The sequence below is a fragment of the Eulemur rufifrons genome, chromosome 3 (assembly GCF_041146395.1).
Source record: "Eulemur rufifrons isolate Redbay chromosome 3, OSU_ERuf_1, whole genome shotgun sequence".
In the NCBI taxonomy this organism is placed as follows: domain Eukaryota; kingdom Metazoa; phylum Chordata; class Mammalia; order Primates; family Lemuridae; genus Eulemur; species Eulemur rufifrons.
The window spans coordinates 18,374,155-18,398,331 of NC_090985.1; the positions used below are offsets into that span (position 1 = coordinate 18,374,155).

General features: G+C 42.4%; 1 protein-coding gene across 2 annotated transcripts in view; it reads left to right on the plus strand.

Moving 5' to 3' along the window:
• Positions 1–24,177, plus strand: part of ENTREP2 (endosomal transmembrane epsin interactor 2) — a 334,397-nt gene that overhangs the window by 584 nt on the left and 309,636 nt on the right. The gene's annotated exons all lie outside the window — the stretch shown is intronic.

Below are 24,177 nucleotides of genomic sequence, written 5' to 3' on the forward strand. Positions count from 1 at the left end.
GTGGTGGGATCCGAACCCCGTGCGGAGCAGCGTGTCCGCGCGCTTCTCGCCTTTGCGGCGGCCGGAGCCCGGGAGCTGGGGAGGAGGCGCGTACCGTCGGGTTGCGGGTCAGTCCGGGCGGCGGGGACCCGCCGGAACCCTGTGGCTACTCCCCAACTTGACATCGGGGACTTCTTGTTTACCGCGTCTGCCCCGAACGTTGTCTTGTGGGCGGCTGGACCGGGCGGGCGAGCGGCAGCCGGCGTCCTGGGTCGGGGGCGTGTTTTCTGAACTCTAGATTTCGAGGATGACCGATTTTCAGGCTCTTGTCCTCTAAATCAGAGAAGCCAGTGATTAACAAATCTCCATAGGAGAAGGACATTAGGAAATCTCTATTAAAGAAGTGACTGTTCTCAAGAGTTAATTTTTGACATTTTGTAGCATTTTGATGAAAGCAATTTTTTCCCCTGTATTAATAAAGAATGGACGTATGGGCATGGGAAAGATATATGCAGAGGACTTCTTTATAAAGAAGCACTTGTTCTGAGAACTCTTGACATCTACAAGTACCTTTGGTTTATGGTGCTGAAATACATCATAATGGCTTACATTGTAAACTGAGTATGTTTTAATACCATCTACAGAAATCCCAACTAAGCCTTTGTAATTAACATTTGCTATTTGTTCTTGAGTTTTGAAATTTGAAAAATCTGTCCAGCTTTGCTTTTATTTATTTATTTGTTTGTTTTATAATGGTCTTTGTTCTCCAAGTTCATTGCATGGCTTTTACGATGAGATCTGAGCAAAACTGCTTCTGGAACACCCGATCGATACAGGTGTGGTTGTTCATCCTAATGGGGGTATTAATTTTCAAAGCTTATTTCAGACCAAGGGTGAGTCTGGAGAGCTGAATGGAAACAACAGAATGTGTGGTTACAGCTCCGAGTGTTCAAATAAAAGGGAGGAGATGGGAGGCAGGCACACCGGAGCCATGATTCAAATGCTTCTCTATATATAGTCTTCACACATCTGTTGCTCAGTTTTTAGCATTATTTAATATGCATTGTTTTCACGTCTGTCTAGTGGGCACTGAGGTTTAAGTCTGCTGGAAGCAGCCTACAGGTGGCAGACTGGTGAATTGGCTCCACCTCCTGGCTCCTCCCTGAGGCCCCTGCCCCCACTTCCCGGTATAGCCTTAGATTCCCAAGGGTGTGGAAAGAGAACTACCTTTTAATAATAAGCCTAAAAGGGAAAACATTAATTGGACACAGTAGAAAAGCTATTTATCTGAAAAATGCACATTTACTGCATTTTAGGCTAAGGAGTTAAATATGTAAAACAGCTAATTACATTTGCAGTTCCAATGTTCTATTCTTCAGCAACTATAACCTGTTACTTCTAACTTTCTATGATTCACAGTAATTCCAAAAGTTCTACCATGGGCAGACATTCCTCTGCACATTTTAGGATCTGGGGACCAAAAATGAACACAACATACTCTGCTTATTCTGTGCCGGGTCCATCTCCCACTCTCCCACCCTTTTGTCTGTATTCTCAGCGTCTTGTTTTTTCTCTTCAAACTAATTTGCCACAAGCACCTTGAAAATTCTTTCAATACAATATAGTATATACTGTTTTCACCTGTTGTCTCTACCCTTTGCAGAAATGGTGGACAGTTACGTTGGGACAGGTTTGCATGCTGGCATGGTTGTGAGAGGCTAACACTGGCCCCTTGCCCTATATGTGCCTGCCCTATGGGACTGGGAGTTGGTGCAGCCACCTTACAAGAATGTTCTTCATTTAGGAATGGCGACTAGGGTGTCTGGCTTTATACAAAAATCCAGCCTGAGGTGCTTAGGACTGCACTCTGGTTCCTCTGAATCTTCTGAAATGAGACCTGTGTGCTCTTTAGCAATTTCAGGTGTCCTAGGCCTATGTGGTTTATACATGGTGAAGACCCATTATAGAAACAACTCTCATCTCTATTTAAGCAAAAAAAAAAAAAAAAAAAAAAAGGTAAGACAAACAGCCCACACTAAGTGGGCAACTACTTATTGTGTGCCAGACATAGATCTGAGTATTTTACATGGTGTAAAACACCATGTAAACATTACACTGGTGTCCTGGATGGACAGTGATTCCTGGTGCTCAGGGTCTGTGCAGTTCCCTCTCTTTGAATTTGGACTGGGCCTCTGATTTGCCTTAGCAGGTAGAACACGGCATAGCTGAGTGTGTCTCAGTTCCAGCCCTGAGCCTCAAGAAGTCTCAGCAGCTTCTTCTGAGTAAACTGAAGGGAAGTGGGATTAAGTACCTTGCCCAAGGTCACTTAGCTAGGAAATGACTTTGAACTTAGTTGCTCTGACTTTAGAGGTCACACTCCTAACTAACCGTTAGACTAACTGCCAAGGCGGAAGGGGATGGAATAAAGCATGCTGGTAAAGGGGTCTCAGAAAGGAAGGAGGTCATACTCTCTATTTCTTAGGAAAGGCATGAAATATGTCTGGAAAGGTGAACACATATGAGAAATTCGAGGAGGCATTACATTGGGGAAGTTGAGGAAGTTTAAGGTGGGTGTCAGGGGACTTGGCAAGGTTGGAGATGAGTGAGGGGGAGGCAGGCCTGGCCGGAGGTCTGTGATCAACACAGAGCTGTGCAGTTTCAGTCACTTGAGGCCCACCTTCTGACGGTTTTCCTGTCCTGGGCCATGCCATCCAGGGAATTAGGAGGTGGATCAGTTCCCTTGGGGATGAATGCCCTGCCCATTTTGAGAGGTGATGAGCTGTACTAACAGTTTAGAAAACTAACAGAGCTGGGGGGAAGTCTTGAATAGTTATCCCTTAATAGAGCAGGTTCATTATTTTCTTTGCAATTTTATTAATGTGCAGAACTCAGAGACAAACAAGTACATTATGAATTATCCATATTACCAGTTACATGTGTTCAGAAAAAAATAGTCACTGGGAGCTGACTCTGTGCGTGTGTGTGCATGCACCTGTGTGTATTTTTTCCTTTAAAAGCAGTTCCATTGGATTTTTTTTCATACTTCAAAAGCAATATATACTTGTTGCAATAACTGAAAATTGAGAAGCATATGCTTTCTTCTATCCCAATTCTCTACCCATAGGTAACCAGCATTACTGGTGTTGTTTAATGTGATCCTTCTACAATTTCCTTTATAGTCACAAAATAATGCTAGAATTTATATGTATGTATGGAATGTGTTCCTTTTCTTTTATAAAAATTATAAAAATGGGATTATACCATACACATTATTCTGTGACTTCTTTTTTAATGTATAGTAATAATAATTTTTTAAGCCATTATTTTTAGTGGCTACAGAATAATTCACAGTATGAATTAGGACAGTTTATTCTGTTATGCTCCTGCTGGGAATATTCTGGTATCACATCTATATATCTCTATTAACAATGCTGCTTATGTAGCCTGAGATGCCACTGCTTGTTTTTGAGGATAAATTCCCCAAAGTGGAATTGGTAGTCAAAGGGTATTCAAGTTTGGAGTATTGTTAGGTATTGCTGGATTAATTTTCACAACAGATTATAGTCATTCCCACACACAGAAATGCCACCCAAGAGTGCCCTTCCCTACCCTCTTGCAGCGTACGATGTAGGCAATCCTGAACATTTTTATTAATCTGATGGAAGAAAAAGTTATTTTAGTGTTTTCATTCAATCTGAATTTCCATGGCTACTTTATTATGTATTGCAAATATTTGTTCATTGGATTTAATTTTTGGTGTCTTTTGCTATATAAAAAATTTTAAAACCTTTTACATAGTCAAATCTATTCATTTTTACTTTTATGGTTCCTGGATTCTTGTCTTTTAGTTAAGAGGGTCATGATTACAGAGGTCACATATTCTCCTAAATTTCCTTCTAATGTTTTAGTTTTTACATTCACATTGTAATTCATCCAGAATTTATTTTGTGTATGTTATGAAGAAAGGGCCTAACTTCTTGCTTTCAGATCAAGTTCCCATATACATGTGGTTCTGTTTTGGGACTCTATTCAGCTCTACTCTTTTGTCTAATTTAGAGTCAATATCACCTTGTTTTGATTCCAGCAACTTCGTGGTAAGTTTTACTGCCTGGTAAGGCATATTCCTTTATGCTGTTTTTCTTTTTCGAAAGTGCTATGGCTATTCTCCCTTATAAATTTTAAAATATCTACGTCTGGTTTCTGGTAAGACCGTCTTAGGATTTGTATTGGAATTGAATTACATTTATGGATCCATTTTGGAAGTACTGACAGTTTTATCACATTAAATTTTCCAATTTAGGAACAAAGTATGTCTCTTCATTTCTTCGTCCCTTGTTTTATACCTTTCAGAACATGTTTTATGGGTATGCATTCATCATGGCAGAGTAGTTTTCCACTTTCTCCTGGACTCCTCCTGAAAACTAAACCAATCAGCAAGACAGCCATAGAAAAAGCTCAGAGAGGACATGGTCCACAGAAGTGGTGGGGAGCCCTCATGAGTCCCAGGACTGGGTGGGTGTGGCCAAACCACCAGCAGCAATGGGACCTGCAGAAGAGCAGCAGTAGCCTCAGGGGAGTAGATGGGCAGTGAAAGGAACTATGGATAGATGGTGGAAACCAAAACCACCATGAGTTGCCCACCACTGAAGTGGAACGGAAGCCCGGATGGGCAGATCTGAGAGCAACTGGAAAAACTGGGAAGGTCCTCTCAGGCTTTTGCAGGTGAGAACAACACACTGCGTGAGGATGTGGGAGAGTCAACACGATGTGGTGGCATAAGCCTTGGAAAATCTGAGAAATGCACAATTAGCCCTCCCTTCTAAAAGGACAGAGCCTCACCCTTAGCAGAAACAACTGGAAACCAAATTGAGCAGGACAGAAACACAGATGGCAAGAGAGAGTAGGTTCAGGTGGTGGAGGTGGGGAGGGGGACCCCAAGAAAAGAGATTGCAGAAACTGCTCTGACAGCCAAAGATAGCATCAGAAGCTGAGAGCACAGCCTTGGAAAATAAGACCTTCAAAGTTCTAGAGCTGGAGCAAAGGACTAGAGGCAAGAGATCTTCCCGAGCTTTACAAAGGTTCTGGACTTAATGCTGAGAAACAAATAGGTGGATACATGGAGAGTTCCTATTTTGGGTCTTCCAAAGATCAGTAGAGCCCAGTTAGGAGAGCTGCCCTAGTCCATACCTCTATTTGTTAGGAACTTTCTCCTAATAGAGCAGGAAAATCCACCTCATTTAAACATGAGGACTGAAAAACGAATATGATCCAACCTCACACAAAATTTATTCAAAGATGAAATGATGACAGTGAACAAATGGTACTGCAGAAAATGAGAGCAAACCAGAAAGATTATAAACTAATATATCAATATAAACTAAAAGAAAACAAAGATTTGCAAGAGTAGTATCAATCAGAAATTTAAAAAAAACTACAAAAGATATGGCTAGATAATAGGGAATTATGAAAGGAAAATAGATATCAGGAAAGAACTTGGAAATAATGAGTTTCAGAAATGAAGACTAAATTAGAAGGAACACAAGAGCAAATGGATATCATAGAAATCACAGAAATAAAAATAGGAGATGAAAAGAAATGAAATGAAAAAAAATAAAGGGAAAGGATTAAGAGAAATTAATAAACATAGGAGACAGGCAAAGAGGATCCAATGTGTGTATAATTAGAGTGTGCAGGGATGGAAAAACAAAGCACTAGAATAAAATAAATATTTAGAACTATAATGCAAGAAAACTGTGTAACTGGGAAAAATCAATGAAGAATAGTCAACATTGAGATATATCCCTGTAAAATAATGGATTTTAAAGATTAGGATAAAAATCCTTTGGGCATCCAGGTATAAAATCCTAGTCATTTGTAGGTATTGAGCGTTGGAACGCTCACAGCCAAACTCTATGCTAGAAAACAGTGAGACTATATTTTTGAAATTTTTTAAAGTAATTTCTGACTTATGGAAAAGTTGCAGAACAGAACTAAGGATTCCTGTGTCACTTCACTTAAATTCTCTAGTTATAACCATTTTATTGCATTTGGCCTATGGCTTACACTTATGCACATTCTCTTTCTCAATGGAATAAAATATATTAATTATCATTAGTCTTTGTTTTTAGCCTTTTGGGAGCAAGCTGTAGACATGATGATGTCAGGTCACTCCTAAAAATTCAATGTACATTTCCCTTAAGGAGACTCTTTACATGACCAGCATAACTCTCTCCAAATCAGGAAATCGACATTGAAGAAAACATTGCCATTCAATCCATAGACCCCATTCCAATGTTACCAGTTGTACAAATAGTGTTTCTTTTCCCTCTCTGGCCTGGGAACATACCAAGGAATATGTGTGCATCTTGTGTCTCTCCACTTTCCTCAGTCTTCCTCTGTGTTTTATGTTTTCCACAGTTTTAAAGAGCCCAGCACAGGCCTTACAGTCTGCAGGATGACCCTGAACCTGTGTCCGTCTGATTTATCCTCATGGCCAGACTCAGCTCATACATTATTGGCAGGACTGTCCCAGAAATGATGTTGTGCTCTTCTCCGTGCGTGATGGCCACCCTTCCCACCACAGGTGATATTAATCTTGATCACCTGATGTTGCTGTCTGCCAGGTGTTACCTTTTTAAATTTAAATTCATCACTTCCCCTTTGATTATATTTTGTGGGGAGCTATTCTGAGATTGTGCTAATATCCTGTGCGTGGTCAGACCTCTGCCCTTCAGCTTTCTCATCTGTTGATGACTGCCACCTGAGTCAGCCTCCTCTGCGACAGTTGCCAAATCATGGTTCTCTGTTTCTGTCATTCCTTCTATGTTTATTGGTTGTTATTCTACTGTAAGAAGAGCTTTCCCCTTCTTTCCCATCTATGTCTGTGGGTGTTTATTTTAAAGTTTGTAGCAATGTAAACTCATGGTCCCCTCTTTTATTTAAAGGGTTGTCATATACTATCATTATTTATTTTGAGGCTCAAACTGTCCTAACATGTCTGCATTATGTACTGTGTATATCCTGACTTTCTGACACGTGAAGATGTTCCATGCTTATCTTGTTCTTCTCCTTGCTCCAGCCCTGAAACCTGCGACTTCTCCAAGGAGCCCTGCTGCCTTATAGTCGAGATTGGTGTTCAGATCAGGTGGTCATTGCTGAGGGACATCATTGCTTCTAGGACCTCTCAATGGACGCACACATACACACACACATTCTAGTGTTTGTTGATATTGTTCAGTTATTGTGTATTCTTGATTATTTTTTATCCACTAGTTCCATCTGTTATACTAAGAGAGGAATACTGAAATCTTTACTATAATTCTGGATTTTTCTATCTCTCCTTTCAGTTTTGTCAGTTTTTGCTCTATCTTTTCTGGTATCCTGTTTTTAGGTGCATACACATTTAGGATTGTCCTCTTTGTGAACGGACTCTTTTACTGTAATGCAATGTCCCCATTTGCCCAGGTAATGTTTTTCCCTACTGAAGTCTACCTTGTCTGATTATTAATATAGCCTCTCCAGCTTTCCTATGATTATTGTTTCATGGTATATCTTTTTCCATATTTTTAATTTAAACTTACCTATATCATTATATTTGTAAGTTCCTTGTAGACAGATATAGCCAAACCTTTTTTAAAAATTAATTTTTTTAATTGAAAAATAAAAATTGTATATATTTATGGTATACAGTGTAGTGTTTTGATATGTGAATACATTGTGGAATGATTAAATCAAGCTAATTAACATATGTTACCTCACATACTTATATTTTTGTGGTGAGAACATTTAAAATCTATTGTCTTAGCAATTACCAAATGCACAATGCCTTATTACTATAGTCACCATGCTGTAAAAATAGATTTTCAGAACTTATTCCTCCTGTCTGACACTTTTTACCCTTTGACCAGCATCTCCCTATTTTCCCACTCTCTCCCCTCAAGCCTGGTAACCATTATATTCTCTGTTTCTGTGAGTTTGACTTTTTTTAGGTTCCACATATAAGTGACCTCATGCAGCCACTTTCTGTTCCTGCCTTATTTTACTTAATGTCCTTCATGTTCATCCACGTTGTCCCAAATGACAGGATTTCCTTCTTTTTTTAAGACTGAATAGTATTCCATTATGTATACCTACCACACATTCTTTATCCATTCATCTGTTTATGAGCACTTAGGTTGATTCTATATCTTGGCTATTGTGGAAAATGCTGCAATGTACATGAGAGTGCAGATATCGCTTTGACTTACTGATTTCATTTCCTTTGGATATACACCTAGAAGTGGGATTGCTGGATCATGTCGTAGCTCTATTTTTAATTTTTTGAGGAAGTTCCATACTGTTTTCTATAGTGGCTGTACTAATTTACACACCCACTATGAGTGTATGCGGGTTCCCTTTTCTCTACATCCTCACCAACACGTGTTATCTTTTGGCATTTTAATAAAAGCCATTCTAACAGGTGTGAGGCGATATCTCATTGTGGTTTAAATTCACATTTCCCTGATGATTAGCGATGATGAGCATTTTTTCATGTACTTGGCATTTATACGTCTTCTTTTAAAAATGTCTATTCATAAATTCCAACTGCTCTCTCCCATGCTTCTCCATTCTTCTAGTGGTTATATTTTTATCTTTAACAATCTATGTAAATCTGCCTTTTCTATTAGTACAGCAGAGTAAATGAAAACTATGATTACTGTCCCTCTCATTCAAGCTTTGTACTTTCCCACCCTCGGTTCCTGCTAACCCCCTATCTTCCACCCACCCTGCAGCCCCACAGGAAATCGGAACCTTTTCGTGGTTTTGGTTCATTTTTAAAGACTTCTTCAAAAGAAAACTGACCTTGAACATTATACAGTTTACATAGTTTGAATATGTGAGGGAGAATTTTTTCTTTGTATTTCCCTATTTTACTGGGGAAATCTTGAATTGGAATTTTGAAAAGGTCAAAAGTCCTGTATCCTATGGTTTTATTGAAGAGCAAAGAAATTGTAATAAAGCTTGGGATGGTTTCTTCAGACTACTTTGTGTTGTTTCCATATTTGTTGGTGAGTTCAGACCACGTGGCAGGCATTTTGCCATTGCAGAGCTATTTCAGGGTGACAGTCTTGGAAGGAAAGGTGTTGACAGACACTGCAAAGGATAAGGCTTCCTCCCAGGCCCCAGCCCCCTCCTTGACTCCCCGTAGGTACCTGCCGCTGGGAGCATCTACCGACAAGGGAAGGACCCTGTAAAGTCCTTTGAGAAGCCTCCTTCGCTTTTCTGGTGGGTGGTGAATGTAATGGCTTCTTGTATTAATAGCTTTTCGGGAGGCTCTGGCTGCATGTCCACCTGTGGACGGGCTAGGTGGGGCCCAGGCCTTCCATTCAAGACACCAGGTGAATCTAAGGTGCAATTTCCAGGTCTGCTGTCCCCCAGCACGCCCAGGCTTCCAGCCTATCTGAAGGCCTTTAGGCATTTTAGATGATCTATTTTTTTCAGCTTTATTGAGGTATGACTGACAAAAACTTGTGACTATTTAAGGTGTACAGTGTGGTGTTTCAATGTAAGTATATCTCATGTAATATTCCCACAGTCAAACTAATTAACATACCCAACACCTGTCACAGTTACCTTTTTTGTGTGTGTGTTGAGAACACTTAAGATCTACTCTCTTAGCAAATTTTAAGTATACAGTACAGCATTATTAACTGCACTTGCCAGAACTTGTTCATTTTATAACTGAATGTTTGGACATTTTGACCAGCTCCTCATTTTTGATATCATGTTTTGGAGTTAATAGTTGCAATTTATAATCATGGACTGCTCTTAACTCTACTTCCAACTATTGATGACAGTGTCATATTTTACCTAAAGGACATAGTAGAGTGAGGTGGATGGAGATTTATGGGGCTCACAGGAATTGAGGATGTTAAAATACTGTCATTTTTGAGGGGAGGAAGGAGAGATGCTGAGTCAAGTATTTAGGCATAATAAGTGTAAACAAGCAACTACTTTTGCATTAGCAGCTACTAGAGCCTATGACATCATTATCACATAAAACATGCAAGTTATTTGTTCTAAAATGAGTCCTTAAAAGTTAAGCTTATTCTTTTACAGAGAAAATTTGGAACTTCATGAAAAAGCAAATTTTTATTTGAAAGATAAACCTTGAAGTTATCTAATTATAAGAGAAGTGCTGGCTTCTCATTCATGATGAGAAATTATAGATAATGGCTTTGATAGTGAATATGGATAGTGATTTTGAAATACTATGAAAGGACTATGATAATGATACCTGTTTGACATGTTAATAAGCAGCTTAGTCACAATGAGCCTATACTCATCAGAATCTCCTGATTTAAAAAAAAATACTTTTTTTCAATTATACTCCGCAGAGTTCTTTTCAACCATTCACAAAGGGACACTACTTTTTTAGAAACTGATTTTTGACCCACTGTCAGAAAAAGGCAGAGCTACATAGCATCTGCTTTGCACCTGCCAATTCACTGAATTCAGCGTTGGTGTCACCCAGGCCCTCCCTCTGTGCCTGCCTTTGCCTTTTGGTGCCATGGGAGGGTGTGAGGCATGACAGAGCTGACTCTTCTCAGGATGAGGAAATAACACCTAAGTAATGCGAGCCGGTTAACAAAGCCCTCTGTCATAACAGGGAGTAAATAGCTTCTCCTCAAGATTGTCTTTCTTTTGGAAAAAGGAGAATGTATTAAAAATAATGTTTATATATGTATGTCTCATGATACTTTATTTTTTTTTTCTTGCTGTGTCATCAGTGACAAAAAGACAAAAAAGCAAACAAAAACCCAAGAAACCTCCTGAAAAAGCACCTGCCCAGTGACTTCAAAAGTTCTGTGCCTGTGGCGGTCTGAGTACTCAGGACACACGCCCCTCAGTGAGAGGGCGGAATCTGAGAGAGTTTAAGGAAACAAGCAACGTTTCTGTGTGGAGCAAGAGCCCTGGGATGACGTGTTCTCCTGGTAGTGAAGGCATATAATATTTGTATATATATATATTTTATAGCGTGGGTGATGATGATAAAAGTAATATATGTTCATGGAAATTAAAATTCAAACAGTATGAAAGGTGCAAAATGGAATGCAAAGTCTGTTCCTCAGCTCCCTCCCTCCTATTCCTCAGAGTTAAATATTTTTAACCTTCTGTTGTTACTTCCTTGGTGGCAAACATGTCGTTGTCTTCATGTCCCCTGTCACTGAAGAGATGTCTGACGCCAGTCTGGTTCATCTTCTTTCGTTGGTAAACTAACCTTGGTTTTATCCTCTAGAAGTCTAGGGTCTACTTTTTGTTCTTGGTGTTCCAATATTTTGCAGAATTTAGTGAAGGGTCTTAGCTACTCGATGTGTCCTTTCTTTAAAGCTGAATTTTGTTCTTTGATGATTTCCTCACCTCTCTTTTCTTTGTTTTTTTTAAATGGAACTCCTGTTTTTGGGTGTTTGGCCTCCAGTGTTGATATTCTAGGTACCTTAATTTCTCTCTCATATTTTCTGTTTCTTTGCCTTTTGTTTTACAATCTGGGAGATTTCTTTAACTCCATCTTCTGGACCATCTATTGAAATTGTTAACAATAACTGCAGCAATGACACAGGGTTGGACAGTTGAAAGGACTCCAGAGACTCCCCAGGGTATATCTGCATGCATCTGCAGGCCTGGGGGCCATCTGTGCTTCCCTAAGTAGCCTTTAGTCACCTGGCTTTCTGTCGCATTTCTTGCTTTTGCTCTTGGAACTGTGGACTCTGGGGTTTCTTGTGTGCAGAACATCTTATCCCTCTAAAGCGTCTCTTCCTCATGTGCTGAGCTGAAACTTTTCTCTCTGCTTCCTCTGCCAGTAACTGATCTTAACTTTTCTTCACAACTTTCAGTGGCCTTCTTTTTCTTGCCTTCACCCAAATGATCCCCATCAGCAGGAGAACTCCAGGGGAGCAACTTAGTCTCATACTGGTTAGCAGAGCTCATCTCCAGCTGGCTCTCCCGTGAGTCCTGCCCTAATTTTACAAGTTTCATTCCATACCTCTTTTTCCACTGCCTGGTGGAAACTTTTTGGACCTTACTATAGTTATTGCAAGAATAATATTTTTGAAAATGTAAATTGACCCATTTTTTCCTTCCTGTAAATCCTGTTACCCTGCAGCTCTTCCACCCATTAAAGGAGGGCATTCATTGCTTGGGGGCAATAGCAGACTTTCCTAAGTCTCTAGAGAGACTATAGTCATGAAAACCAGGGTTTGTTGCAAGAGCAAAAGAATCTTATTCCAGAAGCTTTCCTTTATGTACTGAGAGCAAAGCTAGGTGGCCTGAAAATTGTTTTATTCTTAAGCCCCAAGATGGTAGGATGGAGGATATGGTGGAGGGAAGTGCCTATCCACCAGAAGTGGAATGGAAGGGGAAGGAGCAAGTCTTCTGCGGCTGGGAGGAAGAACTCTGAGGAGTTGGGAGAGAGATTTGTAAGTGAAGAAGCTTCTTGGGTCCCTGAGAAAGGACACAGAGCTGGAGCATCCTGCCCTACTCCACCAAGGGGGGTGGGGAAGCCGGGTAGGTAAATGTAAGAACCTTCCCCTCCACGTCCTACAACATGATGCAGGAGCCGCAAGGTAGCTCTGAGGGAGGGAAATGTCTAGACCAGAGGTGGACAAATTTTTTTCTGTACAGGGCAGTAAATATTTTAAGCTTTGTGGGCCACATGGCCTTCTGTGGCAAGTCCTCAGCTCTGCTGTCGTAGTGTGAAACAGCCACAGACAATTCATAAATGATTGGGTATGGCTGTATTCCCGTAAAAGTTTGTTTATAAAAGCAGTGGCCAGATTAGGTCCAAGGGTCATAGTTTGCTGACATCTGGTCTAGAAGCTTGGGTCTGAGATTTCTCATGGACTGTATGTGGGATAACAACATCTGGGAGTTTCTGTGTTGCTGTGGAACACATTAAATGTGCTGAGAGTGGAATCAGGTGGTGCCATGAGGACACCTCAATGGTAGGCAAACAGGCTCCCCTAGATGAGGCTGTGGGACAGATGTCCACCACTGTAGCCCAGGCTCAAAGAGTCCTCACGACCACCCAGAACTGAGATGAGACAGAGGCAGCAAGGGGACATGGCCACACTCCTTGGGAATAATGATCATGCATTGCTCCTGTGAGGGACACCTTTGTAGTGGACATAGCAAAGGCAGGGACTGACACCAAAAGATGGGGCCAGATGAGCTTTGCCTCAGTGGGAAGACATTCCCTGGCCCAGACTCCTCTCTTCCTGCACCGTTGGGCACTCTGTCACTCGCAGAGTTCTTTGCATTTGAGGCTGTCACCTCCCTCCTCCTGAAATGCCCATTGCCAACTTCACATCTCCACTTGGACATGTCACAGGCCCCTCAGATTCAGGATGTCCCCGGCCAAGTCCCTCACATTCCCCTCTAGTCATGTGTCTTCTCTGCTTTCAAGGGGTGGTACCACCATTCACCCAGTTCCACCTACCAGATAGATGAGCATCCTTCTTAACTTAGCCTCTTGTGATCACAGAGTCCTGTTGATTCTTCCTCAAAAATGTCTACTTCTCCCACTGTGTGTATCTCTTACCCAGATTATTTTGGTAGCCCCGTAACTGGCTTCTCCATTTCTACTCTGGTCCCTTCAATTTGCCCTTCACACAGGTCCAGAGCAATCCTTACAGTGCAAATGCAAAACAGCATGTGGAGTTCCACTTTTGCTAGTGTGGACCAGGTGCTGGGACTAACCCAACTTCGGAGAACTAGAAAGCTGAAAAGCTGAATGTGCTAGGTCAGTGTGGTGTGTGGTAGGTCAAAGGATGGTCCCCCAAAGAAGTCCACATCCTAATCCCTGGGAGCTGTGAATATATGTCTTATACAGCAAAAAGGGACTTTGCAGATGTGACTAAGTTAAGGATCTGGAGATGGGGTTATTTCCAATATCCTGGATTATTTATGTGGACCCAGTGTAATCACTAGGGCCTCATAAGAGGGGGGCAGAAGATCTGAGTCAGCAGCAGGAGATGTGATGGTGGAAGCAAGAGATTGGGATGATGGAGGAAGAGAGCCATGTGCCAGGGAAGGCGGGTAGCCTCTAAAAGCTGAAAAAGCTAAGGAAACAGATTCTCCCCAGAGCCCTCAGGAGTGTGGCCTGCAGACGCCTTTAATTTAGCCCAGTGGGACTGATTTTTGGACTTCTGACTTCCAGAACTATAAGATAATAAATTTGTGTTGCCTTAAGTCACTAGGTTTGTGATAGTTTGTTATAGTAGCAATAGGAAACTAACCCAGCTGAGAAATGCAGAGGGAATACTAGGAGAACCAGAGGGCAGGAAGATCGTTCACCTTCTGGTGGTGGTGAAGGACGAGAAGGCAGGAATCCAGCAGGGCTTCAGCCACAGGAGCACAGGCCTGTCTGAGTGGAAGGGAGCAGGCATGGTTCCCACACTTTGCAGGTGCAAGGCCCCCTCCGGTGAATGGTGATGGGGTGGGTGCAGCTACCTGTCCACGAGGTAGACTGTGCCCAGAACAATCACAGGTGCTGAGATTTCTTGAATGCTTACTTTTTTGCCAGACACTATTCTAAAAGTGCGACACAATAACTCATTTAATCCCAGCGGTAACCCCATGAGGAATGGGTGAGCTGTTTTGTCCAGCCGACCCTTGAACAACGTGGCAATTAGGGGTGCCGATCCCTGTGCAGTTGAAATTCATGTATAAGTTTTGATTCCCCCAAAACTTAACTACTAACCCTCTGTTGACTGGAAGCTTACCAATAACAAACAGTTATTAAAACATATTTAATATTTTGTATGTTGGATGTGTTATATATGGTATTATTACAATAAAGGAAGCTAGAGGAGAAATGTTATTATGAAAATCATAAGAAAAAGATAATATATTTACTAGTTGTTAAGTGAAGGTGGATTATCATTAAGGTCTTCACCCTTGACATCTTCACACTGGGTAGGCTGAGGAGGAGGAGGAGGAAGAGTAGGGGTTGGTCTTGCTGTTCTAGGTGTGGTAGAGGTGGAAGAGGTAGAGGAGGTAGAAGGAGAGGCAGGAGAGGCAGGCACACTTGGTGTCACTTTTATGGAAAACATCCACCTATAGGTGGACCCGTGTAGTTTAGACCTGTGTTGTTCAAGGGTCAATGGTAGATTGGAGATTGTCTGGGAAGGTCCACCTGGGGAAACTGTTTGAGTAGAAGGTTGGGGAGGGTGTGTAGGGATGGAAATGAGAGGATGGCAGGGTTGGTTTTGGAGGTAGTGGAGAGGGTGGCATGTGCTGAACCTGGGCTCTTGGGACTTGCCGGGTCCCTGGTGTGGATCTGCTGGGGCCTGTGGCATGGTCACAGCCCACATAGGTTAAGTGTATTTGGAAGCCTGTGTTGCGCTGCCTGTCCTGCCTGGTGGGCTCGGATGCCTGGGTGGGAGTGGGAGACCTCAGGCGTGGGAAACCCCAGAGCCGTTTTCCCATGGGGTGGCTTCAGGGGCCTGCTGGGCAGGGACAGCCATGGTCACATAATAGCAGGCTGCTCCTCTCTGAGTGCCCCGCACACCCCTTCCTCTGCTGCTCTTGCTTCCAGGAGCAAGAAGCCCCACCTGCACCCCCATCTTTGGGGATGGGTGAGTTTATGAGGGGCAGGCATCCCCTGACACAGGTGGGTGTTGAAGAAAAGTCTGCGAAATAATCAAAGAATGGCCAATTCTTTAACCTCTCTGAGCCTCATTTTATCATTTGTGAAGAAGGGGATTGAATCTGAGTGCTGTTTCCAAACCAGACTGCGCTATGGCCTAGTGAAGGTATATAGACAGTTATCACCTTACCCATTAAGATATCCATGTCTATGACAGTATCATGTTCTAAGATAAACATGAGCGATTGGCACAGATTTCTAGGAGTAATGTCTGGTGGGGATTTCTGAGAGCTCCCAGATGACATGGAACCACTAGGAACTTGGGCAGGGCAGGCTGAGTTTGGGGGAAGGAACATGCCCCCCGCCTGCAGATCCAGGTACTGGAACAAGGTCACACCAGATATTTTTACAATGCAGACCTTGTAAACAAGTTGTTATTTATTACTTTTCAGCTGCAAATGAGAGCTGCACAGTGCCTGTGGAGGCTAACATTGAGTGGGTGTGGATGTGAAGCTGTCCTGCCAGCTTCACCCCTCCTGTGTCTCCAATGGGGACACTGTGTCACCCGGGTTGGCAGCTTCTCTGTTCTGGCCGAGTCTCTCGACTGGGCTCTCTTGGTCACACAGATGCAGGCAGGAGGATGCCTGTGGGGAGGGTGGGGGGATGAGCCTGTGATCAGAATAGTTTGCGTGTCAACCTCCACGCTGCTCCCTGGGACCCTCAACTGTGAAGCTGGCTGCAGGGAATGAGGTGGAGCAGTGTGCGTCTGAGCTCTGGGCTTTCGGAGAGAAGAAACCCAGCTGGCCTAAAAGAGTCCTTGAAAGCACAATGGGAAGTCACCAGAAGGAGGGGAACCTGGGCCAGAGCCTGGCGTGCAGGTTTCTGACATAGCACTGTTTTAGAAAGACTAATCTTTTACAATTTTGTTCTCCATAAGTAAGTTAAGCGAGCTCTTTAGGCACTGGCTGCCTGTACTGAGGTCGTGGTGGGCTATTTGCACATGGGCAAACCTGTAAGCTCTAGAGAAGGAATACATTGTGCATCATGCACTCCCAGGTGTCTAGGAGCAGAGTGTCCCGCTCTTTGGCTGTGGATGGAGGGCCCCGAGATGGCTGCCCCAGCCCGTGCCCTATGAGGGTGCGGCCTCCCAAATCTCACTGGCTGTGGGTGCTCAGAGTCTGAGTTAGAGGAGAGCATTCGTGGGGACTACAGGTGGGAAACTCCAAGTGCGGGAGTGTGGGGTCGGGAGCCGCCTGTGTGGGGCCGAAGCCAAGGGAGAGAGAACTTTAGAGGACAGAGCCTCGAATGGAGGAAGAGATGTGATGGAGACAGAAAAATTAGAAAAGGTTGGAGAGCCAGAAAAATGTGTAGGAGTCAGCCAGGGGAGGGAGTACCCTGGAAGATCTTGCGAGAAACACCCAGAATAAATATTTATTTTTATTACTCTTGGGAAAACTGGTTGCTGACATTCTTCAGGGATGAAAATGCTGAATAAACCAATGAATTAGGAAATATTTTTTATTTTCTCTGTTCATTGGGAATTTTGTAAGGAATTTTCTTTCTTTGGGAGAAGCTCTCATACACAAGCAGGAGACTGGGAGGCTTTGACAGGGAGAGTGGGCAGAGGTGATGGTCAAGAATGGCTTTATTTTGTGCTCAGGAGAATGTTTGACTTGCCTAGGGGGATCCAGACCATTCTGAGCTCTGGAAAGAGGAAAGAGGTTGGAAAAGAAGGGTGCAGCCCTCAGTAGAGGAGATAGGGAGGGTGTGGTGTCCATCTTTTCTTCTCCAGTTGTGAGAGCCGCTCCGGCATGTGCCTGCTCGGCCAGCGTGGAGATACGGGAATGTGTGAGTAACCAGGTAACCGGGGTGGTGCTACTCTGAGCAACGTGAGACTGCCGCACTTACATAGAGCATCATTCATCATAGTGGTTGCTGCAATAGGGTTGTGCAGGTTTTCCTATAATAATACATAGAATGAAAGTATGGTAACACAATTTAATATTTTGTTGTTAGAGGACTTTCTTCCTTAAGTTTTTTTTTTTATTTAAGAAATACCATTCAGTTATTTTTGGAAATACAAACAATACCAAAAGAGAAAACAATTTTCGTCTTGTCTAGCAACTTTGATTCTTTCTTTGGGGAGAAGCTGTCATACACTGATTCATGGTTCAGGTAACCCCTGTGAGCATTTAAAGGACAGGCTGGGTGCTGTGGCTTATGCCTGTAATCCAGTACTTTGGGAGGATGCGGTAGGAGAATTGCTTGAGGCTGGGAGTTCGAGACCAGCCTGGGCAACACAGCGAGACTCTGTCTTTAAAAACAATTTTTTTTTTTTTTTTTTAAATTAGCCAGGCATGGTGGTGCATGCCTGTAGTCCCAGCTACTCAGGAGGTTGAGGTGGGAGGATCGCTTGAGCTCAGGAGTTTTATTTTCTCTGTTCGTTGGGAATTTTGCAAGGAATTTTCTTTCTTTGGGAGAAGGTCTCATACACAAGCAAGAGAGTGGGGGGCTTTGGCAGGGAGTGTGGGCAGAGGTGGTGGTCTTAAAAAAAAAAGACACAAGTAAAACTTGCACAGTGTCTTGTTAGAAAATTCAGGTGCTACAGAGAGGTACCAAAGGAAAAGTCCAAGTCTTTCTCCTTTCTGCAGGGGTTTCCCCCCAGGCAAGGAGATCATGGACGCGTTTACTCCCCGAGTGCCTTCTTTTTCTAGGAGTCAGAAGGGGAGATCCTATGCACATAGTTCCAACCTTTCTTAATGTCACTTAATGCATCTTGTAGCTCACTGACTATATAGCTCATCTAACTTTTTAAAAGTCTTCATGGTGCTCTATTGAATTACTATAATGTAATTTATTTAATAAGCTACAATTATTGATCCGACACTTCAGTTTTTCTCATTTTTGTTACAACACACTTGGAAGTATATGCTAACATTTGTAAGAATCTTCATAGGGTAATTACCTAGCCAAGAGATTTCTAGGTCAGGGGGTACATGCATTTTAGATGGAGATAGATATTTCATCTTGCCCCCAGAACAGGCTGCACCGTTTACAAACCCAGCAGCAGGCAGTAAGAGAGAATTCCCCAAGCCCTTCCCTGGTCTCTGTGAGCATTTAAGGGACAGGCCAGGTGCTGTGGTTTATGCCTGCAATCCCAGTACTTTGGGAAGACGAGGTAGGAGAATTGCTTCAGGCCAGGAGTTCGAGATCAGTAAGCTCCATAGCCAGCTCCTCACCATTCTGTTACTAGGAGCACTTTCTACTTGCTTGTCCTGATCTTTGTTTTCCTTTAGAGTACTTAATGCTACCAGAAATTTGTTTGTCTTTCTCACTAAAACCCAAACCCCATTAAGACAAAGATTTTGTATACTACTGCCTCCCTTATGCCTAGCCTGCAATGGACCTGTAGATCTTCGATATTTATTTGTTAAGTAAATTAATGATTGGATTTTGATTCAATGTGTTTTAAAACGTGATAGGGTTAATTCCCCTTGGCTCTTTCTTTTTCTTTTCTTTTCTTTTTTTTTTTTTTTAACAGAATTTTCCTCGAATTCCAGTCCCAGGAATCACAAATTATCCCCAAATTTGCAGTTTAAAACAGGTGTTTTTATTTTGTTCGTGATTTTTTTGTTGAGAAATTTGGAAGTGCTCTGCTGGGTGATTCTGCTTGGGGGTCTCAAGTGATTGTGTCAGATATAGACTGGGGCTGCAGTCATCTGAAGTCTCAGTGGGGAGGGATATCCTGGATGCCTCACTCCCATGGCTGGCAGTTGTTGCCAGCTGGCAGCTGGGAGTCAGCAGAATGCCTGCTGTGTCCTCTCCAGCACTGTGGTCTCAGGGTAGTTGAACTTCCTACAAGATGGCTGCTTCCCCCAGAGCAAGTATTCCAAGAGCACCAGGTAGAAGCTGATGACCTTTTCCAGCCTTGTCTCAGAAGTCACATGGAGGTCATTTCATATGTACCCTATTGGCTGAAGCAATCACAAACATGCCTGCATTCAAGGTGAGGGGACATAGGCCCTACCTCTTGGTGGGAGGAGGGAAAAATCACACTGCAGAAAAACATGTGGGTGGGTGATATTGTTGGGGCCATGAGTAGAAAATACAATCTGCCGCACCTAGTAATTCTCACGTTTGGTTTTTCAGGTTATTATTGGTGTCATTTTGTCAAGTTCCAAAGTAAATTCCCAAATCCTCTTGGTATTTTTTTTTTTTAAATTTCAGCTCATTATGGGGGTACAAAAGTTCAGGTTATATATATTGCCCATGCCTCCCCATCCCCCTGAGTCTGAGCTTCAAGTGTGTCCATTCCCTAGACAGTGCACATCGCACTCATCATGTAGGTATGCACCCATCCCCTCCCCCACCCCCCATCCCCCCCAGTCATAACTTCAAGCGTGTCCATTCCCCAGACAGTGCGCATTCGCACTCATCATGTAGGTATACACCCATCCCCTCCCCCCACCCCTTCCTCTGTCCGATATGTTGGTGTGGATGCGGAGAGACAGGAACACTCATACACTGCTGGTGGACTGTAAACTAGTGCAACCCCTGTGGAAAGCAATGTGGAGATACCTCAAACAGATTCAAGTAGACCTACCATTCGATCCAGCAATCCCATTATTGGGCATCTACCCAGAAGAACAAAAGTCATTCTATAAAAAAGACACCTGCATACGAATGTTTATAGCAGCACAATTCACAATTGCAAAGATGTGGAAACAACCCAAATGCCCATCAATTCATGAATGGATTAGCAAAATATGGTATATGTATACCATGGAATATTACTCAGCTATTAGAAATAATGGCGATATGGCATCTCTTTGGTTCTCCTGGAGAGAGTTGGAACCCACTCTATTAAGTGAAGTATCCCAAGAATGGAAAAATAAGCACCACATGGACTCACCAGCAAACTGGTTTCCCTCTTGGTATTTTAATTGATTTACAGCAAATGTACAAATTAATTTAGGGAGAATTAATAACTTTACACTATTGAAACTTCTAATACAGGAACATGTTGTTACTTTTGATTTAATTTCTTCTTTTTGTCCCACTGGAGACTTTTCCAGTTTTCTTTGTGTGGGTTTAGCCCACGTCTTGCTCAGAAGAATCCCCAGCGGTGCCTTTCTCTTCAGGTGTCACTGTGAGTGGGGTCTTTTTAGTCTATGTTTTCTAACTGTTTTTGCTTGTTTATAGGAAAAAAAGATAATTTTAAATTTTACAAACTTGCTAAATGCTCTTTTTCTAAAAGTTTTAAAATTTTGATTCCGTTGTGCTTTCTAGCTGTGTAACCTATCTGTTGCCAAAAATAATAATGATTTGTCTCACCTGCATTTACTGTTATCACAGATATTCTGGGCTCTAATTCTGTTACTCTACCACCTAGTTTATCTTTTTTGTCCTCTTTCTCTCCTTTGTTATTATTATTACTTTTTTTTAGAAACGGGGGGGCTCACTATATTTCCCAGGATGGTTTCGAACTCCTGGGCTCAAGCGATCCTCCCGTTTCAGCCTCCCCAGTAGCTGGGACTACATGTGCAGGCCACTGTGCCTGGATTCCTTGTTTGTTATTTGAGTGCATTCACGTGGTGTTTCCCTGCTGGTGCTTTGGATGGCTTAGAGTCTACTTTTAGTTTTTCCAATGGTTACTCATATAACTCTATATATTTGTTAAGTGTAACCTTCTACTTCTTGATTTAGCAATTCTCAAATTGTATCTATTGTCTACTTGCTATGAAAAATAAAAAATTACCACATGTTCCCTCTGTCTCCGGGGCTTTTTTGTTTTGTTGTTGGATTACATTTTCGCTTTAAATCCCAGGCGTACTCCCTTTCTAGGTTTGTCAGTTTTAGGCCACATCTTAATGACTATTCATTAAGATGAGGCAAGGAGTGCTGCTAGGCTTGTTTCCATTTCCCACTCCATACTGTCCAATTTAGAAGACTGTTCCTTTGACATTGTCACATTTGAACATTTACCATCTGTAACCACATGCAAGAGTTTCTTGCATTCCTTCCAGCAGGGAGTCACAACATTTATTCCATTTCTGGGAGGACATGGAGGTGTTGGGGAAAATTCTGCTTATTCTCTGAAGGCTGCCTTAAGCTGTTTCCCTTCTGCTACTCTCTAAGTTGGGGGCTGTTAGTGAAATTGTTCAGGATTTTGTTTACTTGCTTCTCTCTTGCTTCCTGCTTCCAAAGAGCCATGAGGACCGACTGTGGGGAACAGAGGCTTGGAACCAGCTTTGCTTTGTCGTTCGATTTTGGCAAAGGGATATTTTGATTTGGTTTTCACTCTTCCATCTTCCTAATCTTTTTTTTTTTTTTTTTTGTAAGGAGGCATTTGAAAATTCAGAACATATTGCTAAAAGTGCAGTAGTCCCATCATTGTCTTATTTTTCTCTTTTTAATGTGCTTTAACTTTTATTATCTTTGTGAGAGATGATGATTATCTTCTTTTTAATGGAGAAGAACCATTTATTTTAAAAAGTTTTAAGACTTGGATAGATAGATGAGAATTGGTATGTTGTGATGCATAGTGACGTTTCAAGCAGAGACCCCCCCCGCCCCCCGCCCCCCACCTTTATTATGAATATAGCTCCCAGTCATACCAGAATCCATTTAGCCAATTTCACAGAATTCCACGCCAGGATCAGTGTCCAAACTTCAGCGCTGGGCAATGACAAGTGAAGACAGCTTTGTGACCATCACTCAGCACAGACACCCTAGCTCCCTGGGGTTTGAACACCGGAAGCTCTGCCACGGCTGCCTCAAAATCCGGCTGCCTCCCCAACTCATGCCCACTGCTTCACACCGCTCACCTGTTTGGCAAAGCCAAGCCACCTGCCTGAGCCCTAGCTGCAAGGAGGTTAAACAAGCTCTTCCTTCTACCTTATCAGGGAAGGAACTCACATGGGAAATCCTCCAGTTGTAGGAAGGGTGTTCAGACCACACTGGATGGCCACAAATTTGACCAAGTGTTCTTTGTGGGGGCAGACTGCGTTGGAGCCATGCCGCAGCTGGAGGAGGAAGCATGGCAGGGTGGAGAACGCATCTGGTGGAGGGAAGGAAAGCTGATCGCTCCCGTGATTTCTCATATTTATTAGCTCTGTGGCTGTGGGCAGATTACTCGCTCTCTTTGACCTCAGTTTCCTCATCCGTGAAAGAAGAGCTCAGGAAGGATGATGTGTAAGTTCCCTTTGGGCATATGTAGGGCACTTACGAAATGTTTGCTCGTGAGTGAATGAATCAATCTGTTATTGACTGGGCCTCGGAGAAAGATAAATGACACAAAAAGTCATAGGTGGGTTAACTTTTGGTTATGAATTTTGGTTTAAATTATTTTTATATTCTAGTAAAGTCCTGGAAATTCGTTAGATTTGATTTTTTTGTAAAAGTTAATTTATGGCAAGAACAAGGAAGCAACAGTTATCGAGAAAGTTTCAATGTGAATGAATTATTAATGATTTTCTTAGCATTTAGAACATGAGAATTTTTATTTGCTTTGGTAACTGTCAGACTTCAGAACATCAAGATAACATTCAGATAAAATGATGGGAATGATCTTTTCCTAAGTGAGATAAATTATTTATAGTACTTGCTTTTGCAGCAAATGGAATAAATGAGCATTAATTGAGTGAGTACCCAGAGGAACTTTTCAGCCTTTCTATCATCTTTGGTAGGACTTGTTCATTGACTATCAATGCTTTTTTTACTAGGTACTTGCTTTTTCGTAACTTTTGTTTTTTGTGTGTGTGTGAGTGTCAAGAAGTGAGGGATGATTATTTCTGATTTGTTCGATCTTACTCAGATGAATATTGTAAAAGTTGTCCTACCTCTAAAGGACCCTGTGCTCTGTAAATTAAAGTTACTGTGTATTTGTAGCAAAGCAGGGACCTAGATACATCCTCAGAGCAAGTCCAGATGTGTCTGATCATGTCTTGAGGGTTACAAGGAGGTCAGCAGAGGGACAGTACCTGCGAGGGTAAGAAACAGCCACCAGAACTATGGTATCTGCTGTAGGTGTCGTAGGTGCTTCACAGAATCTGTTTCTCCTTTGTTTACCTTGATTTCCCTTCCCCTTTCTTAGGATTGACTCCACCCCCAACTCTAGGAAGGCTCCTGTTTGGCTTAAGCTAATCATCGTATCCCACTATCTTGCCTCAGCAGTTGTTTCAGGAATGAGCTCATGAGGTGATTTCAGTCAGTGTGAGAGAGTGAATTGGGGACCTGAATGGGAGTTTCTGGAAGAAATGCTCTTGCTTCCCTTGGTGTGAGGACTTAGGCTGGGCCATTTAGTCATGATAAGGGAAGAGCCTGGGGGTTTCTGTGTGGATGAACCTGATGCCACAGAGGCAGGGCAGAAGGTGGAGAAGAATTGGGACTTCAGTGATGTTGAGCTCTTGGTTCAAGCTTGGCCTGAGAAAAGCACTAATGTCTGAACTTCCATTTATGCAAACTGTTAAAAGACAAATTTACAACAAATCTAGTTTTGCAGCTCTTAATTGGCTTTTACTCGAGATTCTAGGATTGGGCAGCCTTCAGAACCAGGACACATTCAGAGAGCT